Here is a 15,457-nt window from a genome sequence, read left to right on the forward strand (position 1 = left end):
TATAAGGCTTATGCACTTATACCAGTTTGTACTGTTCACTGAAAAGAAGCTCATGCAAGCAGGAAGAGATTGGTCTCTGTCCAGTTGAACTGGGCAGCTTTCCCTTATGAACAACCTCCTGTGATCCACTTTCCAGCACAAAAGTGGGCCAATAGATCCCCCATCACAGACCAGAGTGTGAATGTCTTGAGGCCAGCAGGGACCCTGCCTGTCTGATTTTCTCAAACCAGCCCAACTCCCTGCTGACCAACTAAAGTCATGTGAAATATTGAGGACCGGCTTTATGAACTACACTTGTCCATGATGGACACTTCAAACCAGCATGCCACTCTTTTGATGATTTTCTCATCGAGGATGAGATGGTAATTGGTGTGATTGGCTCAGTCTTGCTTGAGCTATATTTGTTCATCCGCATATGGCAATATCTATATTTTATCAAAGAGGACAACAGCAAATGGAGAAGCTGATAACATTATTAATCACCTTATGCAACATTCAGTCTTGCATGATAGAGTATTTGATATAGGCACTGTTTAATGCACTCCCATTGCGAAAAAAACAGAAAGATGTGTGCTGCAAATGACCATGATCCAGGGTTGTTTTTTGGGTTGAATTTTGTCTGTCAGTTTGACTTTGAGTCTGTGTAAAAATCAATTGAGCTATGCCTATCTATCCGTCTTTCTCCAAGGAGACAACCTTGTATAAGTACTAAGTCCGAAGACAGCTTGTGACAGTTGTGACAGTTTTTCAAGCCCATTGAGTAACTAGATGTGTGTGTGTGTATGTGTGTGTGCTTGTGAAAGTGATGACTGCTGTCAGAAAACTGAATTTTTATTAGGTTTCTCAGAGGCGATAGGCAGCTACTACCGTAACTACATGCTGAGAAAGTATGAATTAACACAGGTCTCAAATTCACACATTCGCTATCATTTATCACATATAGTCAAACCAAGAATAATTTTGACACCCGATATAATTTTTAATATTTTTTTTAGTAGTGGGTGCAGGACACTATAGTTCATTTATGTAAGAAAGGATAGCAAAATAAAGCAAACTGTGACACATTATACCCAAAAATTCTTCATACAGTGGACAACCAGTAAAACTGATAAAAATTTGAGCCCAAAAGTTATTCAGACACTTTGAACTCACCAGTGTTTTTTCTTTAATTGCTAATGTGATCTTTTTACAAAATTAAGCATTGCTTGGTAATTGGTCAACAAAGTATTGATAGTTGTGTAAATATTGCCATAACAGTTGACTGTAATCCATTACATACCTAATCATTAATACCTCTATCAAAGTTATCTGACATTATCAAGATAAATTTATTCTGACACAGTTTATGTCTGAGTTCTTATCATATTTTATTACCATTTTCTAAACTATAGCGAATAAACTGTGATAATGTGAGAAATGTTGAAGGTGTCTGAATAAATTTTGGTTTGACTGTATATCAGAAGACCTGTAACCTATTATTACAAATACACAACCAATATTGTTTATATTTTTAGCATTTGGAGGAACAAAAAACAAAGCCCATCACCTTTAGACAACTGGTCATAGCTTTAAAAATATAGTTAAACTGCAATCAAGAAACCTTTTTGAAAAAGTAATTACACTGAAAGTTACTAACAACTGAAGCTGACTAAATTCGAGCTACCTATAAGAGGAAAATATCCTTTTAAAATAAACAATTAAACAAATGATTCATATTTCCAACGCTGGATATGAAAAAAATAACTTTCAATTTACAAAAATAAACTAGGAAGAATCATTTAGTGTGAACTGATTCATAGAGCGCATATGAGTGAATAAAAAGAACCGATTAGAGCGAACTGATTCATTTGAATGAATCAGAACCATTTGAGTGAACTGTTTCATTTGAATCAATCAGACGTTTATGTTTACATTTAGGAGAAAGAACCATAGAATGAACTCATTCAATTGAAGTTTATTTCACAGTATCCACCTTATTCTTCAGCGCGGATGGGTGAAACCGGTTCATTAGCCGCTGCTGGGAAATAACGAGAAGAATATCAATGCAGTAAGCGGTAAAACTGTTTGCACTACAAATCACTGTGTTTATAATTAAGATAATACATTAAAATAATTTGGTAAGATACACCAATTTGCAATATCAAGCAGCAAAACGAGCTGTTTGTTCAGCTAAAAGTAGCTGGATGTGGATAAGACTGGAAGCCAGATCCATAAAATGTAAAAAAACAAGGCTGATATTGTTTCATAGCAGCTTCACAGAAAATGCATAGAATCAGAAAGTATTCTGTTACCCTTAAGTACATATGGTAGGCTTGTAAACACAATGTAGCCTATTCATTCACTCAATCAATCAGATGATTATTTAGGAGATTCCTTGAGCTTGCTGAATTGTGAAGCTGCATATGTGACAGAATACATTTAAATGCTTTACTGTTACTAATGGAAATAGTGGTTTGTCATTATAGTATGCTGTTTTGAAAACTACTGTCACAGTTGTCTACTGAAAAGTGTAAAGTGTCACTACCTTTAGTTAGTAATTCCCCAGTACTTTGAAGTGCACATTGTGTAACTACTGAGCTTGTCCTTGCTCTTAGAAGAGAAGTTAGACGCTCTTCTCCTCATGTATGACCCTTTGAAGTAGAACTGCAGGGGACTTACAAAACTCCTGCCAGAACCTCACAGTCCATCCAAAGAACACTGAGTTGCTATCCCTCATTTTCCGGGCTCTTATAAAACCCAGCTCCGAAATCTGTTGTCCTGCAGTCAGACCCCAGAGAGCTCTGGGGAGTCGCTTTCCAAAGGCTCCATCACAAAATGCTATAAAAAAAACGCTTTGCACAACCAGAAACCAAAGGCAAGGGAGAGTGAAGGGAGAAAGACATGAAGACAGAAAGGAGAGCTGTGAAAGGCAGAGGTTGTGAAGAAGCGATCGAGAGAAAGAGAAGAGTGCGATGAGGGCAAAAAGATGGAGAGAGGAGAGGTTGCTGTGTCAGTACAAATCTGGCATCCCATTGCTTCTCTATGCACTTTACAAGAGCACCGAGCAGTTCAATTGATCGTTTCATAGTTTTTAATTAGCATTCACCAAAGCGCCTGGTAGTCCTGAGGCCATGTGCATTCAATGTTCTAAGGCAGAGCTGGACGATTTACGCAACTATCTGAACACTTCATGGTAAACAAGATTATTTGTGCTTGCTTTTCCTCTTTGCTGCCCACATTGATAGTATCTGTGTGCATCGATGGTTTCCTCAGGCTATGTTTACAGCAAATGTTGCTCTGTTTTTTGTTAAACAGCCTGTCTATATTAATGAGCAGAATATATGCAATAGACCCTCTTAAAAATGCACCTGATTCCCAGCTCTTTTTCAGCATAAAATATATCATCTCACGTTACAGCAGGCAAAATAAAACTGATCCTGTATAAACTTGACTTTTTAATATTAAAATGTAAAACTGAAGTTATAGTTCACCTCTCTAAAGATCATCCAAATGCAATAACAGCTCTATGGAGATTGACTGAAGATTATAGGTTTCCGTTTTCTTACATTTTCTCTCGCTTTGTGCCGAGCTGATGGAAATCTGTGGCTGACTTTTTGCTCACATTTTCCTTACTCTGTACATTTCTGTGGGCATCTTACTAACTACGAGTAGCTCTCCTTGCATATTTTGTTGGTCAAACATTTCAGGTCAAGCATCACTGACATTTCTTTGAATAGAAATTAAGTACTGTTTGAGCGACATAATGCTGTGTTTTGATTAATAACAATATGCTTGAAATTGAGATTTTAATCAACTGAGTCAAAAGTAGACCGCTAAATATAAGAGCAAACTCACATATACTTTGAGAGCAAACAGAATAAAGTCTATACTTTGTTGGTTTTAGACTGAGAAACAACTTACCCATATCATATCCGTGTCCCACTCAGTCAAATAAAATATTGGATTTACTGTCTGAATCCAAAATTAAGCTGAATGAACTAAAGAATTAATTTGGAAAAAGCTCTTTCATTAAATGCAAACTTTTTGGAAATTGTTTGTGAACAATATAAATAATGTTTTTGTGCTAACATTTTGAGAACATTATAAAGTCAAGATTACTTTGAATAAACGTTCTATTAATGTTGATGGAAGAACTTTTGTTCATAACTTGCCAGAGCGCAGCAAACATTTTCTATTAGCTGGGTTAGTGGTTAGCAGGTATTTATACTGACCAAGAAAGTAACTGTTGATATAAACTAGTGGTTTGACGATCATTTTTCTATTTTTAGCTGTATGTTATCTTAAAACGTCTGCTAAGACACAAATAATCCATTACGATACATAAAAATAATCTGCCTAGCAGTAAGTGCAATAAGATATGAAGCAAAGTCCTCCCTTTTTTAAAAAAAAAATGTAAATTCAAGTACCAGTCACATTTTCTTGGTTAAATAAATATGACATACACTACCAGAATAAAAATCTGTACTGTATTTTTACATTAACAATGTAATTAATAGACTATTCTATTTATTAAAACCAAGTATAAATCTCATTTAGTGTTTTTAAGCATTTTAGCCTATTTATTCCAAAATAATAACTCAAGTCAGTTTAAACGATACATTTTATTAAACATATATTTTATGAATATATTTTATGAAAATACTTTATTTTCAGATCATTAGTCATCAGAGATTGGTAAACACTGGTCACAGATAGAGATGTACCTTTAATTTCAACAAGTCCATTGCTCTCTAAAACAAAAAACACAGAGATCATGTTCTCAGTAATGATGGGAAGTTCGGATCATTTTATCGACTCTGACCTTTGAGTCTTGTTCAGCAAAATGAACGAATCTTTTTTCGAGTCATTTCGTTCATTTTAGCAAAATATAATTAAAATGTTACGTGTCACTTCCCTAACACATCTACTGCTTACACAAACATTGATCACACTACAACCAAGGCAAAACTATAATGCTAGAAACAGAAAATATTAATTCATTGTTTACCTGGGTCTTTAGTCTATGATTAGCTCACCTCACCTCTTATCTGACAAGTTTTCGGGTTCGAGTCGTTCGTTCATCACGTGACAGCCCCATAAGCTTAACCAATGCAGGCTGAGTCGGAAAGAGAATTGATTAGTTCATCTCTCGAGTCTTCAGGTTTGAGTCGTTTGTTCATCAGGTAACATAAGATGAACGAACGACTCCAAAAACCCGAAGACTTGAAACAGGTGAACTAATTCCAGTACAGAACCTAGTAAGATGTTACGCATACGCGACTGAACGAATCACTCCCCGAGATGACTCGTTCGTACTGAGTCACATTAAAGATTCGTTCAAAATGAACGAATCGTTCAAAAATGACCCATCACTAGTTTTCAGGCCATTTTGACAAAGTGGTGTTATATAAGTGTGTAAGTTGTGTACCTTTTTTAAGTAGTCTTCCCATTAACGCCAGTATATTGTTCATTCAGACTGATTCACGAACTTGAAATGCAGAAAGTGCACGAACACAAGAGGGAGGATTTCTTGCATGAACCAATCATAACCAGTCATATCCAATCTTATCGCGATGGAAGCATCGCCTTTTTTATGACTTTTTTATGTCATATTTTGTAGTAATATATTTGCATTGGGGGTTTGAATTTTTCTCATCCACTTTTTTGTCTCCTCAGAGAAAGCGCCCCTGATATGCATTATTTGGGGGCATTTTACGTAGCACTGCTCTACATTATTAATTATCTGCATAATAAATCCTACGCTAGGAGTTAAACTATTACATTATTATCTTCATTAGCATAAAGGAATGAGTATCAGATTTGGTGTCTGCTGAGTTCTGAGAGATAAAACCGCACTTGTGGTTTTCTGTATTCAGATTCTGTGATGCGTGATGGAAAAGGGTTTCTGACCTCCTTAGACAATAAAGCCGATGCTGGTTAAGCCAAGAGGCATAAAAGTGCTTTTAATAAGATACTGCAAACCCCCTGCACATTATTTTCAGAATCCCAGGCCATTTTTATACTCTTTTGATGGAAGCTTTTCCGATGAATGCAATGGAAGAACAGAATAAGCCTGTGTACTCGTGAGGTTTACGCTGTTCTTATGTGTTACTCTGAATAGTGCACTCTCATCAGAATGCAAAGAGCAGGTCAAAACTTTTTACTTTCTACTTTTCAGGTTTTAAGTTTAAAACCATTTTGGCTTTCTTTGATGTCATATAGCTTCACCAGGTGAAGGCTGACACTTTGCCTAGTGAAGGGTGCAGTCACACAATTCAGAAAAATGTTATAGATAAAAGCCCTCCAAAAAGATCCTGAGGCCTTAGCAAAAAGGAAAAAAAATAATCCAGCTTCCTAGGATGAAAGCTCTTTTTTAACATTGTATGCTTTTCTTCCTGGCTAAAGATAGCAAGTGAATTTTTTTATTGCAAATGTGTATTTACTACTGTATGTGCACATTTACTCCTCACATAAAAAGTCTTTGACTCCAACAGAAGGATGAATGTATGCGTAGTTTATACATTTACTAAAGCACTGGTTTCGGATTCGGTGGCATGTGGGAAGGTTTCTATGAATGTAGGTAAGCCAATTCTTTCTCATTTGATAAACAACACCTTCTTAACAAGAAACTGCCAATTAACAAGAAAGGAAAATCCTGTGATTTGTTGTGTTTGACTAAAGAGTGAAGAACATAAAACATACAAATTAACCGGTCTCTTACACAGGAAACATTCCTTATTCACAGTCTGTAACTGGTGAATGAAATTCATTATAAGAAGTATCGTTCATAAAAACCCAAGCCATGAAACTAATATTAATTAAAATTTGACAGGTTTTATATCAAAGCTCTGAGGTGTGGCAATGGTTGCAGACAGACCGCTGATTCTGGCATTTTTGCAGGAGACCTTTCTAAACGGGAGGGTGTGGCGATAGATTAATCAGATACCCGAATGCAACAAAAGACATTGTTCGACCTGTTGAATTTGCTGCTCCGATAATTCAATTTCATTCTTATAACTTCATTATTATTTAATCATCTATATGAAGGCACAGAGGACACTTCCATTAATCATTTCTAACCATTAGACATACTGACCGAAGTAAGGTAAGTTTGCTGTCCAAACAGAATAAGGCTAAGGGCACAATTATGTGACGTGGCATAGCTTTGCTGAAAGATGACTTCTAAAATCTAACATTTAAATAAATAAGGATTCATAAATCAGTGAGCAATGGGGCACTGAGACTTTGTTAACTCAGTGGGCAAAACAGCGTTTTCACTTTTAATTCCAAGACAAGCAATTAATCCTAATCAGATTTAATTGAACATCACCATTCCATATGCGAATCATTTTTCATTTCTGAAAACACAATTAGAGCAATATGAACAACATGTGCCATTTTCATTATCTTTTTTTTTTACTGTGCAACATTTAAGCAATGACACTTAAGCAAGAGTCAATACTCAATTAATCACTGTAAAACCTAACAGATGTCTTAATTATAATTTTTGACTTAATTTAATGAGCACCAATTTGTTGAATTTACAGGGAACCCTGGGTATTAAGACTTGTATGGCTTAAGTAAGGAATAATTGACAACGAGCCGTTGAATTCTTAGAAAATAATGCACAGTATGGTTCTTTTAGAACTGTTCACTCAAAGGTTCTTTGGGGAATCAAAAATGGTTCTTCTATGGCATCACTGCAAAAACACCCCTTTGGAGCCTTTATTTTTAATAGTGTACCTGTTGCTATATTTACCGCAAGACAACTCAGAAACAAAATACTGATACGATTGCACATTGTGTGGCTTTGGTTGTAATTTTCAGTCGATGGGCAACAAGAGAAGCTATTTAAGTCTTCACTGCTTTCCTAGTGATAAGAAGAGGAGAAAAGACAGGGAAGATGCCTGTGGATGAATAAAACTTCCTAAAGACCACTTTGATGCCTTTAAGAATGTTAAAGCCACTGAGAAAGCTTGCAAACGCCAGAGACAAGAAACGCTAGATGCCATCCTGGCAGGATATAAACAGCCGCCGCTTGTCAAGATGCCACAGCCACTGAAGGAGTTTCTCAGTGTGGATTTCACTCAATATCCAGGGGCATTTGGACTCCTTGTGGGGAAAATTAATAGTACGACATTTTAAGACTATGCTTATGTCCATCGCCACTTGTAAGCTCTTTCAGTAGCTGTAGTCATCGTATCAGTATTTTATTTTCCGAGTTGTGCTGAGGTAAAAATAGCAACAGGAAGCGCCAGTAGCGCACCGATTGTAACCATTTCACGTTAACGAAATAAACAATGTGGATTTTCTACTATATATTTTAGTAAGAGGCATAATTTATGTTATATTAAGCAATACAAGTCTTAATACCCAGGGTTCCCTTTAATTGTATAAAAAAAACTTGCATTCCCATGAAACTGTGACATTATATTGCAAGTGAACTTTTTAGTTATTGTGTAGACATAGACATCTAAATTCAGCAGGCAAAACATTACTTTAATAAATTAATAATAAAATGAGAACAAAACCAATTGCTAATTATGATACTAAGGAATAGAACGAAAGAAAGACTACAAAGAGAAAAAGTAAAGAATAACAATTTAAATCTCTAAACTGACTTCCAGACTGAATTACCAATACTAACATTTTCTGGTTGAACTTAAAATACTCTGACATGAGGACACTTGTGGGATTACTCATTTTATAATCTGTCAAGGAGTTATCAGGAACTGTTATGCTTTTAAAACGGCTAATTATCTGTGTTCATTGTGCATGACTAACTGAGCTCAAACCATCATGGACGTTGTGCTGCAAACATTAGATAATATACAATACTACAGTGTTTACATTTATTCTGAGATTAATAAATGTTAATGGTGTGTTTATCTTGTTTGTATTTTCATACTGTATGTTGTCAGAGTTTTTTATTCTTGGCTTCTGCAAAGCGCATGTCTCAAAGCTGATTTTTTACCTGCAGAAAGATAAAAAAAAGTGTGACAACAGTTTCCAGTGACAGGTGATAAATGGTTACGGTATGGGAATCTATCTGCTGCATCAACACATCGGAAATGGGATCTCCGAAAGATAACAAATTACACCAAGTCTGCTGTGATTCACACAGAACTGGTGCCATGGTGATCCTTCTCACTGATGCTTCACTGACAGAACTTCCAGCGCAGGGACTGGATGTGGGGGACTGGACTTCTGTCATGTTTAGGCTGCAGCAAACAGTGAAGCCCATGAATCATTTGGGGAAACAACAGAAATTGCACACTGTTTGTCCTGTTCAAACAGTGGAAGAAAAGTGTGAGTTGGAAAACAAAAGCTCAAGTTTCATATTGGTCCTTCATGAATTTTTTACATTTCCTTTTAGGAACAAAACAACTGGCCGCACTGTTGATTGTAGCACTTCACAGGTTGTGATGGAAGGTGAGCCAGAAAATGAGCAATGACGTGTTGGAGCTGGAACGGTTTTGGTTCACATAGATTTTTGGCGTACCGTTGAATGGATAGAGCAGATTTGTTTCGAGCATGCTCTATTTTATTCATGTATTCATTTTGTGGATCCATTTTTTGTGCCTACGCAGCACTATTTTTGTTCGGCCTGCCTCCTGCATTCTCTGCTCTCTGGGAAATTATTTACATTTATAAAGTTTGCTTACTTGCTCTTCCGAAAACGCCTCAGTAGTTTTGCCTCTGAGGAAAGAGACACAGCATTATTTGTATTTTATATATTTATTTATTTATTTATACATATTGTTTCATTATTAATTTTTTTTTTTCATTACACAAATCCTGAATTGTTTGCGTAGAGGTCTAAATATTCAAATCAGTTCCGACATGCTGTGTGTCCTTAGGGGAAATATGCACGGTGGCTTCTCATTCGGAAAACTTGATCAATATCCATATGCATATTGGCAGAATTGTGTTATAGGAAGTATGCGCTTAATTTACATCTCTCCAGAACAGCATTAAGCCCCAGTCTACCCTAAAGCCATCCCTGTAATGACATCGTGCTACAGTCAGAAAGAAAATTAAATACCATAATCTTTCACATTTGTTCAACCTCACTGCTGACAAGCGAAGCCAGGAATAAATTGGCTTTATTTTGGTGAACAACATCCCTCCCTAAGGAAGAAATACAAAGATTATGGCCACACTGATGAGAAAATAGCTTTTGATCAAAACAGAAATGCTCCTGGCCTATACAACAGTCCAATAAACAAGTTGTTAGCATTGAGTAGGTTACATTTTACACATGTTACTTTCTGTATATTAAGAAGTTTAAGGATAATATAGGAAGGTAACACTTTTTAAGGACTTATTCTCACTATTAACTACTTGCTTATTAGCATGCATACTACTAGCATATTGGCTGTTTATTAGTATTTATAAACCACATATTAATGCCTTATTCTGCATGACCATATTTTAGATTCCTTATACCTACCCCATAAACTTAACCTAAGCTACTACCTTACTGACTAATAATAAGCATCAAAAAAAAGGGAAAGAAAAACAGTAAAATTAATCCACTTTATGTGCAAATAAAATGTCTTTATATATGCACACATTCACTTGATCTTACATCAAGAACGGCTCTAAAGGGTTACTCCACCCCAAAATGAAAATTTTGTCTTTAATCACTTACCTCCATGTCGTTCCAAACCCGTAAAAGCTTTGTTCGTCTTCAGAAGACAATTTAAGACATTTTTGTTTAAAACCGGGAGGCTTGTTAACTGTCCCATTGACTTCCAGGTAAATACCACTGTCAGTACCCAGAAAAGTATTAAAGACATCGTCAAAATAGTCCATCTGCCATTAGTGGTTAAATATGAATTTTATGAAGCGACGAAAATACTTTTTGTACGCAAAGAAAAAAAAAATAGCGGTTTTGCTAACTTTTACAACTTTTTGCCATCCTAACAATAAACTGTATGGTAGCGCTGAACCGCAACATGAAAAAAAAGGTGGAAAAAACATATTGCCTAAGTCCTAGGATTTTCTCTCCAAAACCTTTTTTCTTTCACCAAAAAAACTTTTTTCAAAAAAAAAAAGGACAGAGAAAGCAAAAAAAATTTAAGATGAAGTGAAATGAAGTGAAAAAGAGAGGGAAAAAAACAGTGTGTAAGAAAAAAAAAATCTTATTTTTGGACTTGGGGATCTAAGACACTACTTTTTCCCACCTTGAAACTCTACACTTTGGGGTTCAGGGCTTAAATAATAAAGCAGCAAAAAATATCAAATACTCCAGGGGAAAATTTAGCCTGATTCTTGGATGGGACTTGTCCCACATTAATGTCTATGGTGGTTAAGCCCTGCACAGTTGTGGTGTTTCATTATCTGAATGAAATTGTTTTTAACAAATTGGTTGACTGAATTATTCAATGACTCGTTTAAAAATGCAGACGCTTGTTTCATTCTTAAATGAATCACTGTATTTGAACAAATTGGTTCTCATAATATTATATAATATAATATTTATTGTTTATTGATATTTGTGTTACAATTCAAGGGTTTTAAGATTTGAAATTCTGGGACTGCAGAACCCAACAGGGGAAAAAAAACATTACCGTAGTATGCGATTGTTTCATGCATGTGTTTTATGTGCACAAGTAAATTTATGAATGCCTGCTGGGAGTGTGCATGAATGCATATATATGGCTCAATTCAGTGATGTGCTTCCACTTTCTTCCAGGTGCAGATTATCCTTCTGTGTGGTGAGACAGGAAAAGCATCAGCACTGGCACTTAAGGTAAGATAAGACTCAGTATGTGGGAGCAGTTCTAATATATCTTTCCCAGCTGTATTTCTTCCACACACACACGTTGGGTTTCCATGTTTTATGGGGACATTTCATAGACATGATTTTTATACCTGATCTCATGACAAAAAAGTACCTGTGGGAACTTTTCCGCAAGACGTGAAATGCGTACCAATAAGTACAGTACATATCACTGCAGTTTCCAAAAGAAATGAACACTAAAGGCGGTAAAACAGCGAGCACTTGTAATCACTTTCGAACACTTCATTACAGCTTCATATGTTTTGCTTTCCGGTGTTGACCCCCACCAGATTACTAGTATCTGGCCCCCTAGCTTTGGTAGGTTTAGGGTAAGATGTGGGGGAGGGGCTAGGATTAAGCAATCATGTAGCGATTTTAAGGAGAGGGGGTAATAATTTGTCAGGGGGTCGAAAATGGACACAACACCGGACGTAACAAGATGGCTGGGTAGCTCAGCCAGCACAGAATTAGACCAAGGTTGTCAAACACCAGTCCTGCAGTGTTTAGATGCAACCCTAATTAAACACACCTGATCCAACTAATCAAGTCCTTCAGGCTTAACTGAAAACTGCATAGTATGTGTGTTGGAGCAGGGTTGGAACAAGAGTTTGACATCGCTGAATTAGACTTAGGATGCAGAATCCTTGGGTACAGATCCTGTGAAAAACATGACTCATGATGAAAGAGCTGAAAGATGATCGATGCATGCAATTGCGTTTTTGCATCACATTCGCTTTTGTTCATACCATCGGGTAGATTTAGGTGTAGTGCAGATGGGACATTATTTTTAAACGTCTCAGAGCATTATAGAGTTATTGCACCTGCGTTAACATGTACAGAACGAACGTCACATAAAACGTACCATATGTGACCATGTCATAAGGGTCACATTTTTGAAATTGAGATTTATACAACATCCACTGATGTATGGTTTGTTAGGGTAGGACAGTATTTGTTTTAGATACAACTATTTGAAAATCTGGAATCTGAGGGTGCAAAAAAAAATCTAAATATTGAGAAAATCGCCAAAGTTGTCCAAATGAAGTTCTTAGCAATGCATATTACTAATCAAAAATTAAGTTTTGATATATTTATGTTAGGAAATTTCCTACATATATTCATGGAACATGATCTTTACTTAATATCCTAATGAAATTTTGGCATAAAAGAAAATTGATAATTTTGACCCATACAGTGTGTTGTTGGCTATTGCTACAAATATAACCATGCGACTTATGACTGGTTTTGTGGTCCAGGGTCACATATGTACTTTCATCTCTTCCGGGAAAAAAAACAAACACTCTTTGCAGTCATATGTACTTATTGGTATGTATTTCTCATTTCGCCACACAAGTACGTTTTCGTCATGAGATCAGGTTGTTATTTTTATACTGTACAAACCTACCCCTAACACAAAACTTTCTGCTATTTAAAATTTCCAAAAAAGATCATTCCCTATGATTTATAAGCTTGCTTTCTCATGGGGACCAAAAATATGTCTCCTTAAGGTCAGAAATTACTGGAATTACTATCCCCATAACATAGCGAACACAAGTACACACACACACACACACACACACACACACACAAACACAATATGACAGTATCCTTTAACTGATATTTATAAAAAGTGACAGAAAATAAATGAGGCAGTGTTTTTTAACATGCCAATTTAAATATAATTCCCTATAATTTTTTTATCTCATCTGTGTCAAAAGTGTATTTTTAAAAATGTCCTTTAACACTTTTCACTCACACATCAAGGGATGCCCTGTGAATTTCCACTCCTTACTTAAAGCCTGTAATTATTAGTGCTAAGCCCACTTTTTTGTTTTTTTTTTTTTTTTCCTGTAGTCTATGTGTTTTCTCAAGAAGAAGAAAAAAACAGCCTTTCTCTTGCTAATTAAATGTACTTTTTTATCCCTGGTGGACGATGAGCTCATTATCACATATTGTATGCGCAGTAGAGTCCAGGGTTACTGAGGACTCAGCATTTGCTTCTGTGAATTGCAGGCATGAGTGGGGCTTACCACCTGATTGAAATGTTCAGGGAGATGCCACGGTTTGTTTCTCACAATGGTAAATGAGGATTTCGGTATGTGTCTCAGTGACTAGGTCCCTTGGGGGGAGGCGACTTGGTATTTTTAACATCTTAATGAAACGCTGAGAGGGCTCCTAATTGCGTTGCGAGTGGGTAGGGGAGAATAGAGGTGAAGTGACAGCGTTGGAAGCCTTTGATCTGGGAACTCTAATCAATGGGGATTAGTGTCCTTTAGCTCTATGCTGCGCCATGCCTTTGACAGCCCCATGACTCTCATATTAATGAGCCATTAGCATGGCTTGAATTAAGAGAGATACCAGTTCACAGATCTCTGTGGATAAGAGCGCACTTTAGGGTGACACTGATAACTCGTGCTCATGCTGCCTGCGGTTGTCGATCAGTTAGTCAGTTCAAGTCGTCTAAGAATAGCGTCTTTAATCTGTAAGGAGAGCAAAATGAAGGATGGCAGGCGCATGTTTATTTAATTACGCTGATTGCAACACAAAGATATATAATCAACTCCTATCGCACCTCTCAAATGATGCCCTCAGCCTAAACTTGTGTGCGAATGTTCAGAGAACAATCAAAAGTGACGTTCCCATAATGTTTGGGAAATTATATGTTCCCTTAAAGGAGAACTCCACTTCCAGATCAACGTAAAGAAATTGTGTTTTTTGAGGAAAACATTTCAGGATTTTTCTCCATATAATGAACTGATATGGTGCCCCGAGTTTGAACTTCCAAAATGCAGTTTAGATGCGGCTTCAAACGATCCCAAATGCAGCTGTAAACGATCCTAGCCGAGAAAGAAGGGTCTTATCTAGGGAAACGATCGGATATTTTTATTAAAAAAATACAATTTAAATACTTTTTAATCTCAAACGCTCGTCTTGTCTTGCTCTCCCTGAACTCTGTGTATTCTGGCTCAAGACAATTAGGGTATGTCAAAAACTCCAATCGTATTTTCTCCCTCAACTTTAAAAATCATTTTAAAATCATCCTACATCGCTGCAGAAGTTCCAACCTAGTCTATGCAAGGTGAACATGCAAAGAAGATCAAACACCCTTAACAAAAAAGGTAAAACAGCGATATAGGACGATTTTGAAGTTGAGGGAGAAAATACGATCAGAGTTTTTCGACATAACTGTCTTGAGCCAGAATACACAGAGTTCAGGGAGAGCAAGACAAGATAAGCATTTGACATTAAAAAGTATATAAATTGTATTATTTTTAGGAAAATAACCAATCGTTTCGCTAGATAAGACCCTTCTTCCTCAGCTGGGATCATTTACAACCACATTTGGGATCGTTTAAAGCCGCATTTAAACTGCATTTTGGAAGTTCAAACTCGGGACACCATATCAGTCCATTATATGGGGAAAAATCCTAAAATGTTTTCCTCAAAAAACAATTTCTTTACGACTGAAGAAAGAAAGACATGAACATCTTGGATGACAATGGGGTGAGTACATTATCTGTAAATTGTTGTTCTGGAAGTGGATTTCTCCTTTAAAGGGATAGTTCACCCAAAAATTTAAATTCTGTCATTAATTACTCATCCTCATGTCGTTCCAAACCCGTGAGACCTTCATTCATCTTCAGAACACAAATGAACATATTTTTGATGAAATCATCAGAAAGCTCTCAG

The 15,457-nt window shown here is 36.3% G+C and overlaps 1 protein-coding gene across 1 annotated transcript in view; it reads left to right on the forward strand.

Annotated features, from left to right (window-relative positions):
• tnr (tenascin R (restrictin, janusin)) overlaps window positions 1-15,457 on the forward strand; it is a 178,658-nt gene that overhangs the window by 76,730 nt on the left and 86,471 nt on the right. Inside the window, 1 exon segment of the mRNA XM_051134409.1 lies at window positions 11,681-11,737. The gene's annotated coding sequence lies outside the window, so the exon portion shown is untranslated.

Source organism: Labeo rohita, chromosome 2 (assembly GCF_022985175.1).
Source record: "Labeo rohita strain BAU-BD-2019 chromosome 2, IGBB_LRoh.1.0, whole genome shotgun sequence".
Taxonomy (NCBI): Eukaryota; Metazoa; Chordata; class Actinopteri; order Cypriniformes; family Cyprinidae; genus Labeo; species Labeo rohita.